This window comes from Zea mays, chromosome 2, assembly GCF_902167145.1.
Source record: "Zea mays cultivar B73 chromosome 2, Zm-B73-REFERENCE-NAM-5.0, whole genome shotgun sequence".
In the NCBI taxonomy this organism is placed as follows: domain Eukaryota; kingdom Viridiplantae; phylum Streptophyta; class Magnoliopsida; order Poales; family Poaceae; genus Zea; species Zea mays.
Window position 1 is genome coordinate 72,388,067 of NC_050097.1, and position 6,791 is coordinate 72,394,857.

General features: G+C 41.6%; 1 pseudogene; it reads left to right on the forward strand.

The window, feature by feature from the left end:
• Positions 1 to 3,719: 3,719 nt before the first annotated feature.
• LOC111590972 (uncharacterized) lies at positions 3,720 to 3,926 on the forward strand (annotated as a pseudogene).
• The last annotated feature ends 2,865 nt before the right edge of the window (positions 3,927 to 6,791 follow it).

Consider the following 6,791-nt stretch of genomic DNA (forward strand, 5'->3'; position numbering starts at 1 on the left):
ACCCAAAGATCGGAGGCTTGTGGGGGACAGATATCCCCCGGGTCCACCGGAAGGGTAAAAGACCTCGCGAAAGGCCTGTGGGCTCAATAATTCGCAAGGTCATTCCTTCGTGGGCCTGGGGAGGAACGTCTAATGAAGCGGACCGACGCAAACCCAGACGGCCCAACGAGTTTGAACTGCGACCGCAACGGAGACCCGACCTTCCCGCGCAAAGGCCTCATACATCGGAACCAAGCGGGGATAAGTCGGCTGGAATATAGGAAGATAGACTTAGTCAGTTCACTATTACTTAGGCACACGTTGTTATCATATCCGCATGTAACGATCCACGGTCAAGTATATAAGGCCTAGGGGGCACCCCTTCAAAAGCATCTCACTACTTAGCCATCCACCCGGTTCTCTACGTTTTCAACACTAGAGAGCCTCCTTGTAACCCACCACATAAAGTACTCACGCCAGGACGTAGGGTGTTACGCATCTCAAAGCGGCCCGAACCTGTACAAAACTATCTACCGCCTCTCGTGCATTAGCACGAACCATCGAGCTACAGTCAGTAACACCGTCCTACTCCAAAAAGCACCTTGGGGGCAACCCTGGGTGCGCGGTCGGACCCAAAACACCGACAACATACCTTCATTATTTCAATAAGCAAGGATGTAACAGAGACATATGAAACGTGAAGGGAATATGAATAATTATTTCAAATCATTAGACTATTCATATTCTTATTATATAAACATGAACAAACATCAATGTTATTTAAATTACATTTGTACCTTCGGTTTGACAGAAGGTGATAAATCAGGAGTGACGCGTGATTGATTACAAGTCAGTGTGAACAGTACGGTGTTACTATTCATCTATTTATAGGCACAGGACGCAGCCTGGGCAAAATTACATTCATGTCCCTAACATTTACTATTAGCCAAAAGGAAAGCTGTCGAGGACTAAGCAGTCTTTTCCCCTTTAGGTCGATTTCATCCTCCACCACTGTCCTTGTGCTAAGCCGAAGCTTCTCCAGCCACAACTTTGAAGCTGGTTCATCCTTCTTCCCGGATCGCGCCTTTCATACCATGCACACCTTTATCTCAAAGCCAAAGCTTCCTGTGACAGTATACTATACTGGAAAACATGTTAGTTGTGTTTTTGAGGACCTTCGAAAGAGGAAGGCCCCCAACATCACCGGAGTTGGAAAGTCTCACTAGAGTTGGGGGAGGCCAAGGTAGCGTCATCGATGACGATGTCGCTTCAGACGGCTGTAACACGCTAAAATCTTATTTTTAAGATTGAGGAAAAAATCTAAAAAGATTTAAAATCTAAAGTCTTTATAATAAAATATAAATTAAAACTATTTTCCAAAAGGTTAAATAAATGTTAGATATAAAAATTTAGCTATGTGTTTGATTTATTTTCTTGAATAATTATTATGGTAAAACATCTTATATGAATTATTCCTACTGCTTAAATGGTAAAATTAATTAATAAAAATGCTTTACATTCATGTTGAATTTTTGTTTGTTGCAATTTATTCTTGAAATAGAAAATTTAACTTAGCTCTAAATTAGACATGAATTTTAAATTTAAAATAGAAAGGAAAAATTAGAAAAAGAAAAGGTAGTGCTAAAGCATAGAAGCCCTTGCTAATCATAAAGATGTTCTTGTTATAAGTTTCTTAACTATGTTGTAAAATTCTTTTTTTAGTGCACAAGTTGTGACCTATCCAAAGGATGGCTTTCTGCCTCCTTGGATGACAAGTCTTTACTTTATATAGGCGCTATCATACAAAAGCAAGAATGGTTGGCTCTATAGCCTATAATTAAATATAAAATATGAGCTAATATAATGTATCGATGTATGTTTGGTTGGTTTGTCTTGTTTGTTTGTAAGAGACATCCTTTAGGTAGAGTCGATACAAATTAAGATATCGCAATAAGATATCTAAGAAAATCCTCCTTTCAACTAGTGTGTAACACCCAAAAAATAATTTAAAATTTAAATAAAAATATATTCTAAGATTTATTTAAATTGGATGTCTAATATGATTAGGACTATAGGAGTATAAATATGACAACAATATTATTGGAATAAAAGAGAGAGTTAGAGTACTAAACAGATAGGATATGATTCTTAGAGATAAACAGAGTTGGATTATGGTTACCAGATTAGATCTGTCATAAAATCGCCCACCTCCCTGCCTATATAAATACATGACACCATAACACCTCAAGCCATCAACCATAAAATCATCTTCTTTATAGCCTTGCAGCAGCGCCGCCGTCATCCAAGCCACAATAGCCCGCCGCCAGCTAAGCTCACAACCATAAGCCGCCATGACCATTTAGTCGAAGTTTGACTCCCTCCCCAACTCTAACGACAACTCCGGTGAGGAATTTCTCTCTGTCCGTTCATCTTCCAGAGCAACCCAGTACATCGCTGTGACCGGCTAGACGAGAGCTTCGTCGACGTGCTTCAGTTCGTCGATCTGATGTCTAGTTCATCATCAATCAGCGAAAAAACTGAGATGTCCAGCAGTAGCGCGAGATCAAAGGGATTGATTGGAAGGTAAATTGGTGGTAGGTTAGGAGTCTTTCTAGCGTTGTAGGCTTGGCAGTTTCCGAATGGTTGATTAACCATCACTACATGCCCTTTTACATGCAAGACTCTCATGCAACACGAATTTAAAAGTAGGAACAATCATGATAAATTTGCAGCATTTGGGTCATTTATTTGTAAACAAACTATTCACCCTTTAACAAATCTATCTAACCAATCAGATCACGTCATGTCACCTATTTCTGTGCAGTCCTTCTAATTTAGTAAAAATATGATATCTTCTGGGTCAAATAATTTGTTTTAATTTATTCAAATTATGTTAGGTTCGTATTAATTTTATGTACGTAATAATAACATTGTTTTAATCATGCCACGTGTTTTAAATAATTAATTATTTGTTTGTTTGTTTAATTAATGTTAATTAGCTAGGCAATCAAGTTAATCTAATTTATAGTTCGAACCTACGCTTTTTATAAATAATTGTTAAAGTGATTAATACAACCTCAAATATTTTAATTTAATATATGTTTAGTTTAAATGCAATATCAATTAGATTTATTATGCCTAAAAATCTCTACTATATTAAAACACCAATTTCAACAGTCGTCCTGTGTCATCTTTTTACAAAGAACCCCTTATATTTCTTCAAATCAACCCACGGTCTCAGATGATATCCCATCTCTATCCTATTTGTTCGCACAACAACTTTCTCGTAGTTGTCGCTCTAGCAACAAACCTCGTTCATTTCGCAACAACCTCTGCCCGCTTCTTCCATCGTTACCCATTGAATTTTAAGTGAAACCAACTATGCAATTGGAAATGAGTACAAGGCTTTATAAAAGCGGAAAATGTTTTTATTGTTTGATATGATACTCTAAAGGCAAGAGCAAGTATGTATTTCAGTAAGCATGTTAAGCATTAGAGGATAAACTTGTTATATTTGGTATTTCAGAAATGATTTTGTTAGCGTACTCGTGCTTTTCTATGTCTTGCTAAACTTGGAGAAAATTGTTAAGCCATCACCATAAATGAATTTGCATGTGTTACCTATGGAATCTCAATGGTGATTTTGGTTAGGGCATCAGATCTACACCATATTCTCGCTCTCAATTCCTAAGCCAAAACATTGGCTGTAATTTAATTCGAGCATAGGGGCTCCTTTTCAACTCATTTTTTGGACTTTTGGCTAAGATCAAGTGTAATATTTGTTTTACCAGTTCAATATCTAGTATATGAACAATATGTTCACTTTGACATTAAATTCATTTATTATGATATTTTTATGTGAAGGGTCCATTAAAATTCTCAAGTGTCGCTTAGTCACCCAATCAATATCATCAAATATGGTTGGGTACCATCGCAACACACGGGTATTAGACTAGTATTGTTTTACCCATAACTTCTTCGTTTTAACTATGTTTTTAGTGGTTCTCAAACCTACGATCTCGTAGGGACACATTGAAAGGGAAATAGGGTTAACCTTTTCCTACAATTAATTTTGGTGGTTGAATGTCCAACACAAACATTTGGACTAACTAGTTTGCTCTAGAATTCATGTATTACAGGTGCATAAGGTTCAACACAAACCAATAAATATTCAAGTTAGGGACCCAATTCAAAAGGAGCAAAAGGGACTTGAGTGTGCTGTGGACTAGCGCATCGGACTGTCCAATGCGCCACCGGACAGTGTCCGGTTCACCAGGACTGTACAGAAGCCAAGCAGCCACTCTCGGGAAAATGCAGGCGCGCTCCGCTATAATTCCTCGGACTGACCGGTGTGCCACCGGACTGTCCGGTGTGCCAGCGGAGCAACGGCTAACTCGCGCCAACGGTCGACTCTGACGGATGAATAGTGCAGTAGAGTACCGTGGCAGAAGTCAGAGCAGTGGGTCAGAGGGGCACCGGGCTGTCCAGTGCACCACCAGACTTTCCGGTGCCATAAGAAGACAAAGGCGCCAACGGTCAACTGCTCCAGAACCCTAACGGTTGGGTGACGTGGTGGCGCACCAGACACTGAACAGTGAGTGCCCGGTGGCGCACCGGACTGTCTGGTGCGCCCATTGACAGCAGCCTCCCCAACGGCTACCTTGGTGGTTGGGGGCTATAAATACACCCCAACCACCACAACTCCTAGCATCCAAGTTTTCTGAAGATCACATTCGATACAAGAGCTCTAGCATTCACTCCAAGACACAATACAAAAGTTCAAATCCTCTCCAAGTCCCAAATTCATTTCAAACACTTAGTGGCTTGTGAGAGAGGGATTTTTGTGTTCATTTGAGTTCTTGTCGCTTGGATTGACTTTCTTCTTTTCCCATTTTTATTCTCAAGTGCTTTGTAAGCGAGGCAAGAGACACCAAGTGTGTGGTGGTCCTTGCGGGGTCTTAGTGACCTGTGAGATTAAGGAAGAAGGCTCACTCGGTCTAAGTGACTGTTTGAGAGAGGGAAAGGGTTGAAATAGACCCGGTCTTTGTGACCTCCTCAACAGGGACTAGGTTCTTTGGAACCGAACCTCGGTAAAACAAATCACCGTGTTCACTCGCCTTATTTCTTGGTTGATTTGTTTTCCCTCTCTTTCCGACTTGAGTTTAACTCTAATGCTAACCTCCGACATTGTAGTGTGTTTAAATTTATAAATTTCATGTTTTGCCTATTCACCCCCCCTCTAGGCGACTTTCAATTGGTATCAGAGCCCGGTGCTTCATTAGATCTAACAACTCGAAGTGATGTCGGGAGATCACGCCAAGAGGGAGATAATGACCGGCGACAAGTTCGCAAGCTCGGGGGGACTCTTTCAAGAGAGTCCGGCAACAAGAACAAGGAGGAATCCTTTTCCTCCATCAAGTCGCTTCGGAAAGGTGACAAGAAGAAGAAGAAGATGAAAAAGGTCGTCTACTACGAGACCGACTCTTCGTCACCCTCCACATCAAGCTTTGAGTCATCCGTCGCTTCTAAGCGTCATGAGCACAAGAAGTATAGTAAGATGCCTCTTCTCTATCCTCGTATTTCTAAGCACGCTCCATTACTTTCCGTTCCCTTAGGCAAACCACCATATTTTGACGGTGAATATTATTGTATGTGGAGTGATAAAATGAGGCATCACCTAACCTCACTCCACGAAAGCATATGGGACATAGTTGAATTTGGAGCACAGGTACCTCAAGTCGGGGACAAAGACTATGACTCGGACGAGGCCACCCAAATAAGGAACTTTAACTCTCTAGCCACGTCTATACTCCTCGCCTCCTTGTGTCGAGAGGAGTATAACATGGTGCAAGGAATAAAGACGGCCAAGGAAATTTGGGACGTCCTCAAGACCGCGCACGAAGGGGACGAGGTGACCAATATCACCAAGCGGGAGACGATTGAGGGGGAGCTCTGTCGATTCGTCCTCAACAAAGGAGAAGAGCCACAAGCAATGTACAACCGGCTAAAAACAATGGTGAACCAAGTGCGCAACCTCGGGAGCACCAAATGGGATGACCATGAGATGGTCAAGGTTATTCTTAGATCTCTCGTATTTCGTAATCCTACTCAAGTTCAATTAATACATGGGGATCCTAGATATAAACTAATGTCTCCCGAGGAAGTGATTGGCAATTTTGTGAGCTTTGAACTTATGATCAAAGACTCCAAACACATTGTCAACTTGGAGCAAGGCGCCACCTCTACTCGCGAGGTGCAACCCGTTGCATTCAAAGCGACGGAAGAGAAGAAAGAAGAGTCTACATCAAGTAGGCTTCCAATAAATGCCTCCAAGCTCGACCACGAGGAGATGGCGCTCATCATCAAGAGCTTTCACCAAATCCTCAAGCAAAGGAGGGGAAAGGATTACAAATCCCACTCCAAGAAGGTGTGCTACCGGTGTGGTAAGTCCGGTCACTTTATTGCTAAATGTCATATATCTAGTGAAAGTGACAGGGACGACGACAAGAAGGGGAAGAAGAAGGAGAAGAAGAGGTACTACAAGAAGAAGGGTGGTGATGCCCACATATGTCGGGAATGGGATTCCGATGGGAGCTCCACCGACTCCTCCTCCGACGAGGACACCGCCAACATCGCCGTCAACAAGGGCCTCCTCTTCCCCAACGTCGACCACAAGTGTCTTATGGCTAAGGACGACAAGAAAAGGAAGGTACAATCTAGAGCCACCCCAAATATACAACATTTAGTGATGAGGGTAGCTCTAGTGATACTAAAGATAACTTAATGTCTCTTTTTGCCAACCTTAGCATCGA